General features: G+C 31.2%; 1 pseudogene; it reads left to right on the top strand.

Annotated features, from left to right (window-relative positions):
- The first annotated feature begins 7,710 nt into the window (after positions 1 to 7,710).
- LOC139859820 (E3 ubiquitin-protein ligase UPL1-like) lies at positions 7,711 to 11,380 on the top strand (annotated as a pseudogene).
- Positions 11,381 to 18,491: the final 7,111 nt, after the last annotated feature.

Here is an 18,491-nt window from a genome sequence, read left to right as displayed (position 1 = left end):
GTAATTTCTAAAGTTTTAGGAATCATTCAACTCTAGTTTCAACCGTAAATCAAATGAGTTCAATTTAATATTAACTCATTAAATCTATATTACATCTAAAGAAAATATACACATATATATTTTTATAAAGACTGTAATAAAATTCTTTTATACAAAATATTAATTGTGAATTTTTTTTTTACGGGTAGGTAATACCCGAGAGATATATAAATTCACAATTTATATGTTACACTATTCGAATCTGATTCCACAATCATCAACTATACTCACAACTTTCACAACAGTATACATTCTTTTAATAGAAATTAAAACAACCGTATTCATTCAACTCCAATTACTGATTTTGAAATTTCGATTTGAGATATAACTAGTACCATCACTCTTAGATCCTTACATCTTTCAAAGCTATACTTTGACTTCAAAACTGTGCTAGAACATCATATGTATATTAACGATTACAATCTGTGTTCAAACCCTCCGAAATTCCTGAAGACACTTCAAATAATGAACAATCGTGATGATGATCCAACCACATGTTACCCACAGTTATGTACCTGAAAAACCCTCGAAACCAAAGTCATAGTTTAACAGGTATCCGTGCCAGACCCTTTGGCATTTATTAGCTAAAATAACTTTTCAATCTCTTTTCAAGGTAGCCAGTTTTGTCACAGCTCCAGCAAGTCGACTTCGACTTTTCAGTCGGACTAACCTTATTATAACCTTGATATATACGATGCCCTTTCACCATCGTTACCGGGGAACCATTTATATTCCACCACATTAGCAGTAAACTTATCAGCAACTGTAATGATCTAGGATTTTCCGAAAAATCATCAAAACCCCATCAGTTACTCATCTGCATCTTGTAACAGGAATTCCCATACTAATCATCGGGAATTAGCAATCAGTATTTTGAAATCTCGCAGCATATCTACGCCAATAGTTATATGTGTACATATAACATCTATCTCCTGGACTTACATACTTCGAATTTGAAGTTTTTGAAAAACACCCTAAACTGCGAACTAGTTCTCGAAATTTTGAAAAATGCCGATGAAGCAGCAAAAACTGTAAACGACCTTAACAGTAAAAAGTTTGATGATAAAGAATAGTGTGTTGGCAAAGCTCAGAAAAAGAGAAGGTTTGGAACTGGAAAACGGATTGAGCCAGTTATGAAGGAGGCTGTGGACAAATCATAAAGACTAAATCGCCTTCAAAGAATTCAAATGATTCAGTATCTGCTGAAGTCATTAGCGAATACCTTGCTCCTGACTCTAAACTCTTACGGGTAATATTCTTCATCATCCTCTGATATTAGAAATTTTAAGATATCATCATATCTTTCATTATAAATATCCTCCATATTTCTGAAGATATTTCCATTATTATTCTTATCCGAAATTATTTACCTCTTCGCACTATCTGTATTACATCATAAAAGAAGCTATTTTTGTCTCTAAATTCTGAAACCTTCAAGTTTAAAATAAGAATGTTTTTGAAGTAGTGTTGGAAACTGAAGCATGAGTTATTATAATATAATGATACTTGATCAACGTGATTATATTACAGTAAGTCACGCTGAGTTTCTAAATGGAACGTGATGATTCACGGATCATAACATCATCATGTGCCCTGTTACACAACTCTGGTACTCTATTTAACCTCTAAGAATATCAAGAAAATATTTTCTTGATGATTCGGTCTTGTCCGAGGTATTCTAGTAATTTAACAAATCAAGATTTTGTCATTACAATTCCTTTCTTAGAACATTAATTATGTTCATTCCGAAATCCATACCTACAAATTCTGGACCATTATTCGCTTGACTTGAAATCGGGAAGGGGAGACAAACGTATGGAACTCTTGAATATAAAAGAAAATATAAAGCTCGACAACAACACATAATTTACAAACCGTGCATATCAATACGTATTGCCATGTAGAGGCACGGGAGAATTAAAATTACTATAACCCCAAGGTAATAGTAGAAATAAATAAAATCCTCCGGTGGTAGATGAAAGAGAAGAATGATAGATATGAAAGTGAGGAGTATATCAAGAATCAGTACTGGATGGAGCATATTGACGAATACTTTAAAATATGAGTTAAGGTAGAAAGAATAGATGGTGTAAATTACAATGAAACGAAGGGGGTGGATTTATAGTAAAATATTAGACATAACAATAAAAACAGATGATCGCATTTAAAGCAGATCCTAATTCCCTTGATTACCGAAGAATCAAATCTTATTACGAAGATCTTCTCCAAATCTCTTGAACTTGGAAATCAATCCTATCTACGTCAACAGATATGACGAATCTACACCTACTCATTTCACTCTCTTGTGATAGCTTCACTCATTCTCTTAACAAAATCAAATGGTTTTATCCATATTACTCAATGATGATAAAACTCTATTTATCAACTCATATTTATCATGAAAACATTCTTATTATTATCCATGACGACCTCGATCAAATTTCGGGGACGAAATTTTTTTAACGGGTAGGTACTGTGACAACCAAAAAATTTCCGACCAAATTTAAACTTTAAATCTTTATATATTTCTGACACGATAAGAAAAGTTTGTTAAATTAAATCTCAAGAATTTTAAACTGTGTTCATACATTCATTTAACCTCGACCAAATTCCAATGATTCACGAACTATTATATAAATGGATATGATTACATACATATATGTATATATTATAACTTGAGAATATTAACAAAGTGTTAAACATATAATACCTTACATGAACATATTTGTTTCAATATGTTTATCGATAGAATTAAAAGATGATATCAAATAATTGATTTATCAGATACATTGTATGATTGCGAGTCTCTGATTGAGAGGTCCACTTTGATTTAGGAAATCTGTTCCTTTTAACGATATTCGGAATATTTAGTAAAGTGATTTATAAATAAGAACAAAAGTGTCATTAACAAGAATTAGACAAAAGTTAGTGGAAGATTAAATTACATAAGAATCAATTGACTTAATTTCAAATGTACGAAAACATTTTTCGATATAATAGAACTAGATTATTAATGTCTTTGTTTAAATAACGTATGTTGGAATATGAGTTGCTAGATATGTGAATAACTTGCAACGTATATTAAAACGAGTTTATGTATATTAGATATATATGATTTTAAATTAATTAAGTAAGCGATTGTAACACTCGCTTATTGATTCGATTAATATTTGGATATGTCAACTAGTACGTTAAGAAGTTAAAGTAAACGCTAGTACACAAATGAACTATATCTATTTAAGTTTTAGAACGTAAACGTTATATGGTACAATATATTCTATCATGTAAACGGTTTTAAATTATACCTTAAAATATAAATATCTTTTGAAAGACTAATTAATATATTACTAAATAAATATTTCTAATATGGATAAGTTACAAAGTGATAGAATATAATATTAATCTACTCATAAAACGTTTTGATTTGAAAGAATATTATTAAATGTATTTTTGTAAACAACGAGAATTCATTTTATAAAAGCAAATGACCAAAAAATTTAAATGATTATGTTCCACTTCAAATGATATAGGTTATAAATGATTAAGCCTAGTTATTAATAAAGGTACACGTCGCGTAACGAAAAGTACTAGTTTTCTAAGCATACGAAAATGCGTTCGAGAAACTGAAACCAGAACATAAGTCGAGAGTCAACGTACGAGTCATTGGAACTAAATTTACAGGTTAACTATGTACGTAAATATAATATAATTAATAATTAATTATATTAATCAAATATATTATAAAATATATATATAAAACTGTCGGCAGCCCACGAGGAATTCAAGTGTGTGCTGGACAGTGGTGTGCCGCGACTGCGGTATTGGTGAGAGCAAATGCTCCGTGACTGCGGAGCTTATGGGTCCAGGTCAAGGGCTATAAAGCTCGAACGCGTTTTGATTCAATTCACAAACCCATTTATCGATCTATCTCTCTGATATTACATGTACTCCGTAATATTTATTAAAAATTATTATAAATCTTATTATTATTATTATTATTATTATTATTATTATTATTATTATTATTATTATTATTAGTATTATTAATATTAGTATTATACATAAAATATTACGACGAGGTCATGACCGAGTTATTTCAAAACGAGTTTTGTGAGTGGGATAGAGCTAAGGAAAATATGGGTTATAGCTATGGAGATGATGGGTAATGTTCGAGGGTATGTTCGTGAGACCAATCTAGTGTTTATCATCTCTGTTGCGTCTACGTACTTCCTGCAATATTGAATCTCAATATTGATACGTGACCACTCATAACTTAACTTTTATATATTATTAGTGTATCTCAGACTAGTGCTCGAGTATATAGGATTATGCATGCTTGTACATTTGATATTATCGTTAAATAGTTTATGTTGAATCCTGAATTAGATACATATGCTACTGAGATATGATATGCATGTCGTTGGAAAGCTAGCGAAAAATTAAGAACTTTTCATTTAGAACTCGAATGGTTTCGATGAACAGATTAGAAGTTATAGTCAATTGAATTTTTGTATTATTGTTAAAATGATTATTATTACTATCGTCGTTATTATCGCCGTTATTATTAGTATCTAATAATAATAATAATAATAATAATAATAATAATAATAATAATAATAATAATAATAATAATAATAATAATAATAATAATAATAATAATAATTATTATTATTATTATTATTATTATTATTATTAATGTTATCAATATTAATATATGTATCGTAATTTAAAAATCGTTATTGTTATTATTATTATTATTATTATTATTATTATTATTATTATTATTATTATTATTATTATTATTATCATCAAAAATTATTATTAATATTATCATCATTATTATTATAATTATTAGTATTATTATTAATATTACCATAATACTTATTAGTATCATTATCTTTAAAACTAATATTAATATTATCTAATTATTATGATTGCGATTATTATCATTATTATGAATGCGATATAAAAGAGGATTAAAAACTATTAAACAAATTGATTAGAAAACAATGAGTATATATATCATGATGAAATAAAAATATTGTAAGTTACTAATTTAGATAAAATATCTTTTTATTTATTTTTATCATTATTATTATTATTAAAAGTATTATTAATATTAAAACTATTATTTTTACAAAAATTATTATTTTTAATAGTAAGATCAATGTTAATATAAAATATCATTATTATTATCATTTTAGTATTATTATTAATAAAAATTATCATTTTATCATAATATCATTTTTAGTAAATATAAATATTGCTATTATTATTAGTAGAATAATAATTATTATTATTACAAAATAATACAACTTTTACTTACTATTGTTATCATCGATATTATTTTATCAAATAAATATGTGATACAAAAATATTTTACTACGTGTAATATAATTACATTAATAATACCTATCATTATATTTTTATGATATTAAATGAACTTTATAAATTTTATTACTTAAGATATATAAAAGTATATTTTTTATTATATAAATTTTAATATAAAATTTTACTTATTAATAAACGAAGTATATTATTTACTCTAATAAAATCTGTTAAAAATATTTAAATATATAAAACGACTATATTTAAGTTATATAATAATCATGTATAGATTTTGGTAGTCATTTTGGATCAAGTTGACTTTTGTTGACTTTTGCATATTAGTCTCGAGCATTAGGATTGTGGTACACTATGACTTGACCTAAATTGATGAACAAATATTGAACAACATATAAATATATATAATTAATATAGGTTTGTGAATCCGAGGCCAACCTTGCACTTGTTTAATGCCATCATATGCATAATTACTACGAAATACAGTATTGTGAGTTTCATTTGCTCCCTTTTTAAATGCTTTTGCAATATATATTTTTGGGACTGAGAATACATGCGCTTTTATAAATGTTTGACGAAATAGACACAAGTAATTGAAACTACATTCTATGGTTGAATTATCTTATTGAATATCACCCATTTTGCTTGGTAACCTAAGAATTAGTGAACGCCACTAATTGACGCGAATCCTGAAGATAGATCTATGGGCCTAACGAACCCCATCCAGGTTATGGATGCTTTAGTACTTCAATTTTTATATACAGATGAGTGTACCTGTATATTTGGGGATATTCTATATGCATTTGTTAATGTTGGTTACCAGCTGTTCACCATATGAATGATTTTTATACAGATGAGTGTTCCTGTATTATGATTTTTGCAGATGAGTGTTCCTGCAGTTAACTATGAAAATTAAATCTTGTGGTCTATTAAAATGATGGAAATGAATGTTTATGATAAACTAATGAACTCACTAACCTTTTCGTTGACACTTGAAAGCATGTTTATTCTCAGGTATTAAAGAAATCTTCCGCTGTGCATTAGCTCATTTTAAGGATATTACTTAGAATCATTCATGGCATATTTCGAAAAATATTACATTCGAGTCGTTGAGTTTATCAAGACTATTATTAAGTCGATTATAGTTGGATGTGTTATGAAATGGTATGCATGCCGTCAACTTTCGATGTAAAGAAAGTTTGTCTTTTAAAAACGAATGCAATGTTTGTAAAATGTATCATATAGAGGTCAAATACGCCACGATGTAAAATCTTATCATATTTTATTATTTTTTTATAATCTCTTCTTCTTCTAGCATTACATAGAAGGAGGAAGTTATCATATTCATTATTGCATCTGAATAGGGGTCACGCCATTTACGCCCTTCACCCCCATTATCATCAACCTTAACAAAAAGCGGCTTAATTAGATCTAAAGAAGCAGAGACATGATACAATCACAAGAGATCGATACAATCGCATGCGAACGATCTTCAAACTTCAATTTTCTAGAATTCATCAGTTGTTAATCGCGGGTGAGTATTCTTGATGTCGTTCTTTAATTTTAGAGTTTTACGATTCTGTCCATGGGTTAGTTTTTTCAAATTTTTTGTTTCAATATTAGGGTTTTACGATTCTGCACAGTTGCAATTAGGGTTTTGATTCTGCAAGATTTCAATCAAGGAGATTAGGGTATGTGTGTGTTTAAATTGTTTTGATATCATGATATTGTTTTAAATCGGATTTGATAGGAGATCGATTAGAGTTTTGTGGTTGTGTTTCTCCATTGATTAAAGCAACTTGGGTCAGGCATTACCAGAAGACATAATGCTTCTTATTATGTCATTCTCTGCAATTCTGAAATCTGGGCGACTTTAAATGTTTAGATAGTTTATCGTTACACAAACTGATTCACCATGCTGATTCACCATATGTTGCTTTTTAAGATTATATGTTTGGATTAATAACCTATGATTAAACTTTATAATGTCCATGCTGATGAGATAATCAAATGTTCAAAATAGAGGTGGTAAATTGGGTTGGATGTATAATGCCTCAAAACAAGTTTGGGTTAACTTGAGACTTTTTTCCTGAGTTTACTATCATACAAATATCATCACAAAACTCATTAGATAGTACTTGGGTGTCAATCTGATTATTGTGATATAGAAAAATTAATTTAGTATTTTCTTGCATCAGAAATATAAATTATTTGGGACATTAGCATGTCTAACCTACTTCCGTAAAGATTTTTTTTACTAGGAAAATGTTTGTTTGTTGTAGAATCCATTGATTTTCAGTTGTTTTAAAATTAATTAGCACCTAATAGATGTATACTTTTCTAATATCTACTCTTTTTAGTTTGTCGGATAATGCATATGCTCTTGTGGTGAAAGTATTAAAGAAATTGGTGACCATCTCACCCAGTCACTGTCATTTATTCATCACCGAGCTAGCTGGCGCAATGAAGAACCTCACAATATCAGCCATGGATGAATTACATAGATTTAGTCAAATCGAAAAGGCACTTATTACTACTAACGCTTCAGATGGAGCCGCAATCTTGCGGGTCTTACAAGCACTAAGCTTGCGGGAGATGATACTCACACACTCAATATTGATCCATACACACCTAATTGACTATTATGTCCTTATTTACAATAATAGAGGTTCAAGTCCCAAGATAAATCTAAGGATATAATTGTAAGTTTTGTTGCAAAAAGTGTGTATGGATCAAAAACTGGTGTGTGAGTATCACCTCCCTAAGCTTAATTGTCGCCTTACTTAATACAGAAAAGACCAAACACTCCCTGAAAACATTCAAACCGCTACTCTTACTCTTATCGGTGGCATAAATGTTTCCTTAGAACCTTTATGGACAGAATTAAGCACGTGCATAAGCAAAATCGAGAGCTATTTTGACATGTCACCCGATGTAGAACCTTCATCAAGACATTCGGGTGCAATATCTCCACTGCCAGCTGGCACTCAAAACGTGTTACCTTACATCGAATCATTCTTCGTTATGTGTGAGAAATTGCACCCTGGGAATCAAGATTTTGGTGGTAATGCTGACGAGGTGACTACTTCGGAGACTAAAGTCGATGAAAAATACGTAGTGTTTGTGAAGTTTTCAGAAAAGCATAAGAATCTACTCAACGCGTTTATACGACAAAACTCGGGATTACTCGAAAAGTCATTTTCGCTCATGCTTAAGCTCCCACGTTTTATTGATTTTGACAACAAACGGTCTCATTTTAGATCTAAAATCAAACTTCAACATGATCATCGTCATACTCCATTGAGGATCTCTGTAAGACGGGTGTATATACTTGAAGATTCGTATAATCAATTGAGAATGAGACCGACTCAAGATTTGAAGGGCAGATTAATTGTTCATTTTCAAGGGGAAGAAGGTATTGATACGGGTGGACTTACAAGAGAATGGTATCAGTTATAAACGCGTGTTATTTTTGATAAAGGAGCTATGCTTTTTACAACTGTTGGTAACGATGCAACGTTTCAGCCAAATCCGAATTCCGATTACCAAACGAAACACCTTTCGTACTTCAAGTTTGTTGGAAGAGTGGTAAGTGGCTTTGCTTTTTGTAACCGTGGCAAAATGGGTTGGGCCAAAATGGTTTTTTAAAACCACTTTTTGTTTTGCTTAACTGGTTCAGTTTACCTGTTTGACCCATTAGAGGTAAATTGGGTTTGGGTCAAAATAGTTCTATAAACTACTTTTTGTTTTGCTTAACTGGTTGACTTTACCTGTTTAACCCTTTAGAGGTAAAATGGGTTTGGGCCAAAATGATTTTTTAAAACAACCTTTTGTTTTGCGTAACTGGTTCATTTTACCCATTTGACCCATTTGAGGTAAAACATGAACCAAATTAACTTATTTATGAATATATGGGTTGAAATTGCCACTTTCACTTTGTGTTTTAAGATCCATAATTTATTTTTTTATTCCTTTTTCTAACTGAGATTCAACTGTAATTTAAGTTGGGAAGGCACTATTTGATGGTCAGTTGCTTGATGTACATTTTACAAGATCGTTTTACAAGCACATTCTTGGTGCAAAAGTAACCTACCATGATATTGAAGCGATCGACCTGGGTTACTTTAAGAACTTGAAGTGGAATTTGAATAACTTTTAAAAATGTAGTTACTTTAAGTACTGTTTAATTCTAATCTGATTGCCTGTTTGGAATTATTATGCAGAATGATATCAGTGATAATCTTGATCTAACATTTAGTATTGATGCTGATGAAGAGAAGATGATATTGTGTGAACGATCAGAGGTAATAAAACCTTATATAACTTTTAGTTTCGTAACTTATTGTAGTCAAATGGTTCAAATGTTTATTTCGATTAATAAATATTGAATTTTATAGTCTAATTTACTGACTATGAACTGATCTCGGGTGGAAGAAACGTTCAAGTGACGGAGGAAAACAAACATGAATATGTCGATTTAATTGCTGAACATTGATTAACAACTGCCATACGCCCTCAAATAAACGCTTTCTCGGAAGGGTTTAATGAATTGGTTTCACGCGAATTAATATCTATTTTTCATGACAAGGTAATGCGGAATGAAGGATCGATGGCTAAATAGAAAAGATAGATATTAAACCTTCTCGGTTTAAAAAGGATACAACCTTCTCGGTTGAACAAAAAAAAAACCTTCATGGTCTAATAAGACTTCAAGTCTTTTTTTTTTTTTTTTTTTATCAAAAACTCAAAAACTGAATGATACCCTTGATATGTTCGGTATATAAATACTTAAAGAATAGAAACAAAACAATTAGATAAGATATAAAATTTAATTTTAAAGATACACTCCTAATAAAACTGAAAGTTTGTTGGTGGCTCATGATTCTTCTTTGACATTCTAGATTGCCATCTTATTTTTTTAATTAACTTGAATTACAGTGCCTTGTCCCCCACTTCACTCGTTGATCAGCTTCCAATTTTTTGTGAGCAACCCATCTCACCTTCCTTAGCCCAACAACATAGCCCAACAGGCGGCCCACATATTGTTTCTCCAAAGTAATCATCAAGCCAAATTTCCAAAGGCACACTATCATGATTCATAAGTTTGGCCAAATAGTTTTGTAATTCAATTTTCGCAAACCCAACTTGACCAGCTCCTGCATCACAAGGAATTAGAGTTGTTGATTACTGCTTATGAATATTTGTAATGCCTTTAGTTATTGCTAGATATTGCCAACTAACAAGCATAAGAAATACTGAATTATAAGTTCATGTGTTTCCAGTAGGGAGCATCGATGCAGAAAATTTTAAGCAAATTAAGATAGTGAAGAAAACACAACTTTCATTTTCACATGCAGAAAGTTCATGTGCTTCTCATGCCTATTTCTGAGGGACTTCCCATTGGACAAAACATAAGTTGTAAGTGTGAATTAACTTCACTTCTTTTGTTGAAATGAGATCATCAACAAATCGTTACAGTGATTTAATCAAAATGTTCATATAGTCTATCAATTGAATCCATGTAGTTAAACGATTTTCCGTCGTCGTCACCGCTTCTTGAAGCCAGTCAAAATCGATTAACAACATCGATTCTAGCAGAACACAATATTCTCATTCACCCGCAGCTCCATCTGCAACACATAAAATTGGTAACACATTTTTTCCCCAACCTTTCTTGATATCATAGTAATATTTTGTAACGACTACTTATCTTTTTGTTAAATAAATATGTACAGGTGAAAAGAACGGACAGCTGGCAATGTATCTTGGGCATATCGTGACCGTAATTTCTTATAACCTTAGTTGTTAACTTTAGTTACTTTCCTTTTAAATAGTATAACTGTATATATTTGTATATAATTTGCAGGTGAATGTGAACTTAGCTGGATTGCCAGCATTGGTTTTGCCATGCAGATTTGTTCAAAATGGAACATCCAAACTTCCCGTTGGCTTTCACATAATTGGTGCTGCATTTGATAAGGTGGAATTGTTTTCTTGATACAATGTTTTCCGTACTCACATCTTTGTTATGATGTGCACACATAAAGGGTCCCTTATTCTTCTGCCATCAGTGGTATCCGAGCCGCTTTTACACCGTTTTAATTGTCGTGTAACTATTCTTTAGATTTAGCTTTTTGGTGTATTGGTGAAAGTCGAAACCTTTTTGGTTTTTAAAGTCAACGCGGTTGATTTAGACTTAACCTAATGACGCACAAATATGATTGAAAGAATATCACTAATTTAAATTGTAGATTTAATTATTATGGCTTGAATATTTATTATAATTGTTGATTGCTGTATTCCATGGTTGTACACATGCATTGTAACCATGGACAAGTCATATGTAGGTTTTAATAATGTAGTTATTAAAATTATCATTGCACACATAGCCATAATGCCCCGACCTATGTATGATTGTTGTGATTGTTGATTACGGCAATATTATGTCATGTTGATTATCTATTTTATTAGAAAGGCCATTTTGAAGCCAAAGTTGTATTTTATTTATTTTTCAATTTCATAGTATTTATTTATGTTTATTCTAAATTGTAAAAGTATTAGATTAGTTGTATTTTTCAATTTTAAATAAATGTAATAAGATGAAGATTGAAGATATAGATGCAACGTGAAGTTTGACTTAGAAGATGGCGAACAGGTCAAGTTAACAACGATGGCGTTTGTCAAGTTTTTCACTTGGTTATTGAATAAAGTGGAGCTACGATATTACCCTTAGTTTGACCTCTTGATCCCATGTCGGCTCATGGGATCAAGCATAGGATTTTTGGGCTAGGCTATGTGTATGTGATGCATGGTTGTGTTTTTATTTTATGCATTTATATTTAATTGTTGATTATAATATATGCTAAATGTTTTTGATGAAAACATCAAATAAAACTGGTAACGAGTTTCAAGATTAAAATTGATGATTTTAAAAAGTTAAACTCTAACGAGTTTAAAGTTAAATATTTTTTGAAACTCAAATAATATATATGGGCGACATCTTTTAAAACTGTTTTAAAACGATACACAATGTGTATTTGTTACTTTTATTTATAAAATAAAATAACAAACTAGACACATAAACACGATTGACATATATATAATTGGTTAAAATGTTTTTTAACTAATAGTGCAGCGAATCTTGTGTGCATGCATTATTCATTGACACGAACGTTTTCTAAAATACCCGTCAAATTTAAGTCATTCCATCCAATGATCTTGCAAACACTCCTCGTTATTTTTCTGATCTAGTGAGATTAGGCTAAATTATAGCCACGAGGTGGATGTTTCGATCTAGTGAGACTAGCGTGAATTTCCACTGTTTCCAAATTGGACGACTTAATCGTATTCACGATGAGACCTGAGTTCGATGCAAGGATGGGACGAACATGCCATTAGATAATAGTTGTTTGTTGGACTACATATATCTCTAGGTCCCATAAATATCTAAGAGTTGTACTTGTAATGCAATTGGTACCCGCTACCTACCAATAGACTCCATAACTGCTAGCTGATCAACAGATGTGGCTATGGAACCTCTATGTGGATCTTAGGGTTTCGTAAATTAATTATTTTTAAAAAATATTATAAAAACTTGGGTAGTTAATTTATTAAAGCTCAATATCGAAAATACTATATTGAATCTTATATCTATTGTAGATGTCAAATAATCAAAACGTAAACCAAAACACACTTCCTTCTTTGTTGGAGAAGGATAAAATCAATGTTCAAACTTCCTAGACTGGCACTGCAACCTGAGAATTGTTCTCAAGCATGAATGGAAGTTGAACAAAATTAGAACCCTTATCTGATCCTCCTGTTTGCGCAGCTCATGCTGCTAAGCAAAATGCTTATCGGAAGTTGTTCGATGAGTAGGAGAAGTAGGATGAAAGGGTGAAAAAGAATAAGTCAAATACTTTGTGGAAGGGATATGGTAAATCATTTGCCAGGAAAATATTTCACCTTCTAAGAAGTAAATCCCAACAAAAGATGCCGAATGTTTCCATTGTGGAAAGGTTGGCAATTGGAGAAGGAAGTTGTCCTATCTACCAATCTGAGATGAGAAAAGGCAATGCTGGTAAGACTAGCAAACTCAGGTATATTTCATATACAGTTATTTACTTTTTCTAGTGATTCTTGGATTTTTGTTAACCGGTTGTAGCCTTCACACCTGTAACAATATGATAGGAATGAGAAGAAGTAATAGACTGAAGAAAGGCACACTAGATTTGCGAGTGAGCAATGGGAATCAAGCTTCGATTGAAGCCATTGGTCACTATGAGCTTAATCTTCCAAGTGGTCTTATTGTTTTATTGAAACAATGTTATTATGCTCCTAGTATTAGGAGCAATATGATTAAAAAAAAGATGCGGGTTTTGAACTTGCATTTACGCACTTTTATATTTTAATTTCTAAGGATAATATTTTTTTATCTTAATGCCTATCCAAGTGATGGTATTTTTGAAATTGATATGCATAGTGTGATTTCAAATGATAATTCTATGTATACCTGTACATCCAAGCAATTCAAGCAATGCTTGAATAAGACCTATCTATGACATTGTCATCTTGGTCATATAAACAACGCATATCAAAACTCCATTCTTATAGACTTTTGGAATCAAATGGCTTTGAGTCATTTGATGTATGTGAGTAATGTTTATGTGAAAGGATGACAAAAGCTCATTTTTCTGACTTAGGTGAAAGAGCTACATATCTTTTAGGACTAATATATATTGATGTATGTGGCCCTTTAGAACAATGTCTAGAAATGGTAAGTCTTACTTCGTTACAATATCCGATGGTTATAGTATATATGGTTATGTTTTAATTGCTAAAACATAAACATGAAGTTTTTGAAATGTTCAAAAGTATTTCAAAATGAATTAAAGAGTCAGCTTGGAAATATCATTAAATCACTTCACTCTGATAGATGAAGTGAGTATATGAGTCAAGAGTTTTTGGACCACCTGTAGAATTGTGGGATTGTCTTACAATTCACTCCACCTCACACACCATTACTCAAAGGTGAGTCTGAATGGAGGAATCGAACTTTACTTGATATGGTTTGATTTATAATGGGTCTGACTATTCTATCATCGTCTTTTTGGGGTTATGCATTAGAGTGTGCTGCAGGCATACTCAATATGGTTTCAACCAAGAAGGTAGAAAAGACACCATATGAAGTGTGGCATGGGAAGATTCCCAAGTTATCTTATTTGAAATTATGGGGCTGTGAAGTGCATGTGAAGCATGACACTTCAAACAAATTAAAACCCTGAAGTATTAAATTTCACTTTATGGGATACCCATAGGAAACAATGGGTTACTACTTCTAATACGAAGCTGAAAACAAAGTGTTTTCTGCTCGGACTACTGAATTCTTAAAAAATAGATCTTCTCTTATAAGAATTTAGTGGGAGTAAAGTAGATCTTGAAGAAATTCAAGAACCATAAAGTAACATACCTTCTATAAGCACTAGTAATCCACACGTTAAATCTGAGTGCATTGTTGGTGAGTCAGAACGTGTTGCACCTGAAATTCATAGGTCCGGTAGAACTCCTCATCGTCATAATAGGTTTGATTATATTTTTAATTCAGATGAACCTCACCTAGAGGATTATGAACCCTCTAGCTACCGTGAGGCCATATAAGATCACGAATCTTAAAAATGGCGAGATACTATGAATGCAAATATGCAGTCCATGAAAGATAATCAAGTATGTGACTTGATTGATCTTCTACCCAATTGTAAGACAATGGGGTGTAAATGAGTCTTCAAAAAGAAGACTAGCATGGACGGTAATGTAAACACTTCTAAAGCTCAATTTGTAGCAAAAGATTATGATGAAACTTTTCTACTGATCACGAGCTTTATAAATTAGGATACTTATTGCCATAGCTACTTTTCATGATTATGAAGTATGGTAAATGGATATTATAATCACTTTTCTAAATGGTGACCTAAGCGAGGACGTATATATGGTTCAACTGAAAGGATCTATTTATCCTAAGCATCCTATTAAAAGTATGCAAGCTTCTAAAATCCATTTATGGATTAAAGTAAGCATTCAGCAGCTAGAATCTTAAGTTTGATCAGAATATCAAAGAGGTTGGTTTTTCCTCAAAAACAAGATGAGCTCTGTGTTTACATTAAATCTAGTGGGAGCAAAGTAGTCTTCTTGATCTTGTATATTGATGACATACTGCTTATTGGAAATAACATTTCAACTTGCAAGATGTCAAGTCTTGGCTTGAAAAATGTTTTTGCGTAAAGGATCTTGGAGAAGTTACTTATAAACTAGGAATCATGATCTATATAAATAAATTCAAATGGCTTATTGTTTTGAATTAATGTACATATCTTATCTTGTAGAGATTCAGCATGCATTACTCCAACCTTGGAGCATTGCATGTTCAAAAGGACATATCCTTGAGCAAGTCTCAAAGTCTTATCACACATGATGCGATAAGACGAATGAAATGTATCCCATATGCTTCGGCTATAGGATCCATTATGTATGCCATGTTATGTACTAAAATGATGTTATTTTTGAGTTTGGCGAGTCGTTATCAACAAAATCTAGGTTAAGAAAATTGGATTGTTGTTAAGAATATTCTTAAGTATTTGTAGAGTACTAAAGACATGTTCTAGGTTTACGATGGTTTGGAAAGGGAGTTAAGTATTAACCATAATACATATGCTAGTTTCCAAACTGATCGAGACGATTCTCGATCCCAGTCAGGTTGTGTCTTTGTAATGATGGACAAGACAGTTGATTAGAAGAGCTCTAAGAAGAGCACGGTTGAACAATCTACAACAAAAGCAGAATACATTGTTGCTTGAGAAGCTGCTCAGGAAGCTGTATGGATTAAGAAGTTTACTGTTGAACTCGAAGTAGTTCCCAACATTAAATCTTCTATGAAAATGTATTGTGATAGTTCGCCGCGTGTTATCCTTGCGAAAGAATCACATATACATTAATCCATCTGACACATTCTTCAAAAGTTTGACTACATTCATTAAGTCATTGAGAAGAATGTTATTAGTATTCTTAAGGTTCAAACAGATGATATCGTGGCTGAACCGTTCACAAAGCCCTTGATGCACAACTAGCATGATGATCATGCTAGTAATATTGGACTTTGTTAAGCTACTAATCTTTTTCATTTGTAAATTAGTATTTGGATATTTTTGAAACATTAAGCAGTTTTATTTTAATGAATTGAGATACTCGGTATGGTCATTTTCATTTATATTACTGTGTTCTATATTAGCATGTTTAATCCATGAATAATTGTTGATTATTCTAAATCTCCATAATCAGTCATGTTATGGGAATAACATGAATTAAGATTATTATGAATGTTTGGTTTTATTCACTGATGGTGAATAGTAAACTAGTTGATGCCAAAATTCATATGTATTCATTGATGATGAATATTGAAATGAACCAATCATGAGATATCACTACATGGATCATCGTCAATAGTCAATCTCATAATGGTTATGTCTTTGTGTCCTTAGACCCGAGATGTATATGCTGGTTTTGATTGTATGACATATTATACTTTGATATGGTTAAACGCTATCATGAACAAGGTAGTTATAAAGGCCATCATTGGGTATGATGTGAAGTACATGACGAACGCATATAATCAAAATGGAATTTATTCCTCTATGCGAGAGTATGATACCGCTGGGCCCCTCGATGAAAATGAATGGGTATTTACACGGCCTTGTCCAAGCAATATTGATTGATGATCAATTTAAAATTGGTGATCACATTCGAATTTTCTAGATCGAGAAATAGAATTAGTTGACAAATGAGAATGACTAAATCCATGTCTCATGTCAACTTGGTATCTGGCAATAAAGGGACAATAGACACTCAATCATTAAATCATTTTTTAACAATAATGATAGTTTGTTTAGCTGAAACAAACACTTATATATTTTTGAGGGCATTGACGTGTTGCTAGATGCCAATATATGTTTGTATAGTTTTCTAGATGTTATGGCATGCACAAGTGGGAGTTTGTTAGAATTAGTGTGCACATCATAACACAAATCTAAACTACCGATTATATACAGGCTTATGGGGTCACACACTTTAGCATTTAGACACCATTATTATATATTGTTGATATATAATTATAACCTATAGTACATGTCGGCTAAGAAAATTGTTCTCAATTTTAGCCGTGATTTAAGGAAAGCAATAAAAAAAAAGTGATTGTGATCTTTTTGTTTTCTACAAAGAAATAAACCCCGTGATTAAAAAGTGATTGTGATCTTTATGTTTGAGTATGTACTACTTGTCCCACCTATTCTCTGTAACCATAATTCTTTGAAAAACCTCACGTCTTTTGAAACACTTATCTTCAATTATTGGTCCACTAAAATAAAATATCTAAATTCATATTTAAATACATGGTGGACTTGATATATCTTGAGGTATTAAAAAAGGGTCCCTTATTCTTCTGCCATCAGTTGTACCAAGTGAAAGGAGAAAAGGAATTTGTATCTTTAATTCTTTCTTCATTACATTTGAAGATCTAAAAGTTGTCTTTGATTGTCAAATATAACTCGTCAGAATTATAGGGTCAAATTTGAGCATTCAACTTTGTTTAATTAATTAATCAAAGTGTTTGATTAATTATTACTTTGGGTTATATACGGACTAGCATCCAATTGGTGTTGTTCGACGTGCTGTGTGGATCAACCATAGAGATATTCATACACTTTGAATATGTGTTTCAACCTAGACAAGGAGAGTTCTTTCTACCGTTCTTACATCGCTCGCTAAAGACAAGGAGAGTTCTTTCTACCGTTCTTGCATCGCTCGCTAAAGGTACATCTAAACTTCTCTTTGTGAATTTATTATTTGACAATTATTAGTGGTGTAATTGGATCTTGTTGGGATCGTTAATCGTGTGAATGTTTTACTTGAAAGTTTATAATAAAATAAATGATGTTTATTTTTAAAGTTAATAAAAGATGTTTATTTTTCATGTTCCGCTGCGTTTATAAAATTTAAAAGTACACACGGTTTTCCATCAATCTTTACCATGAAATCAAGAACTTGACATTTATATTGAATTTTTA

The sequence above is a fragment of the Rutidosis leptorrhynchoides genome, chromosome 7 (assembly GCF_046630445.1).
Source record: "Rutidosis leptorrhynchoides isolate AG116_Rl617_1_P2 chromosome 7, CSIRO_AGI_Rlap_v1, whole genome shotgun sequence".
Lineage (NCBI taxonomy): Eukaryota > Viridiplantae > Streptophyta > Magnoliopsida > Asterales > Asteraceae > Rutidosis > Rutidosis leptorrhynchoides.
This window is presented reverse-complemented; position numbering and strand designations above follow the sequence as displayed.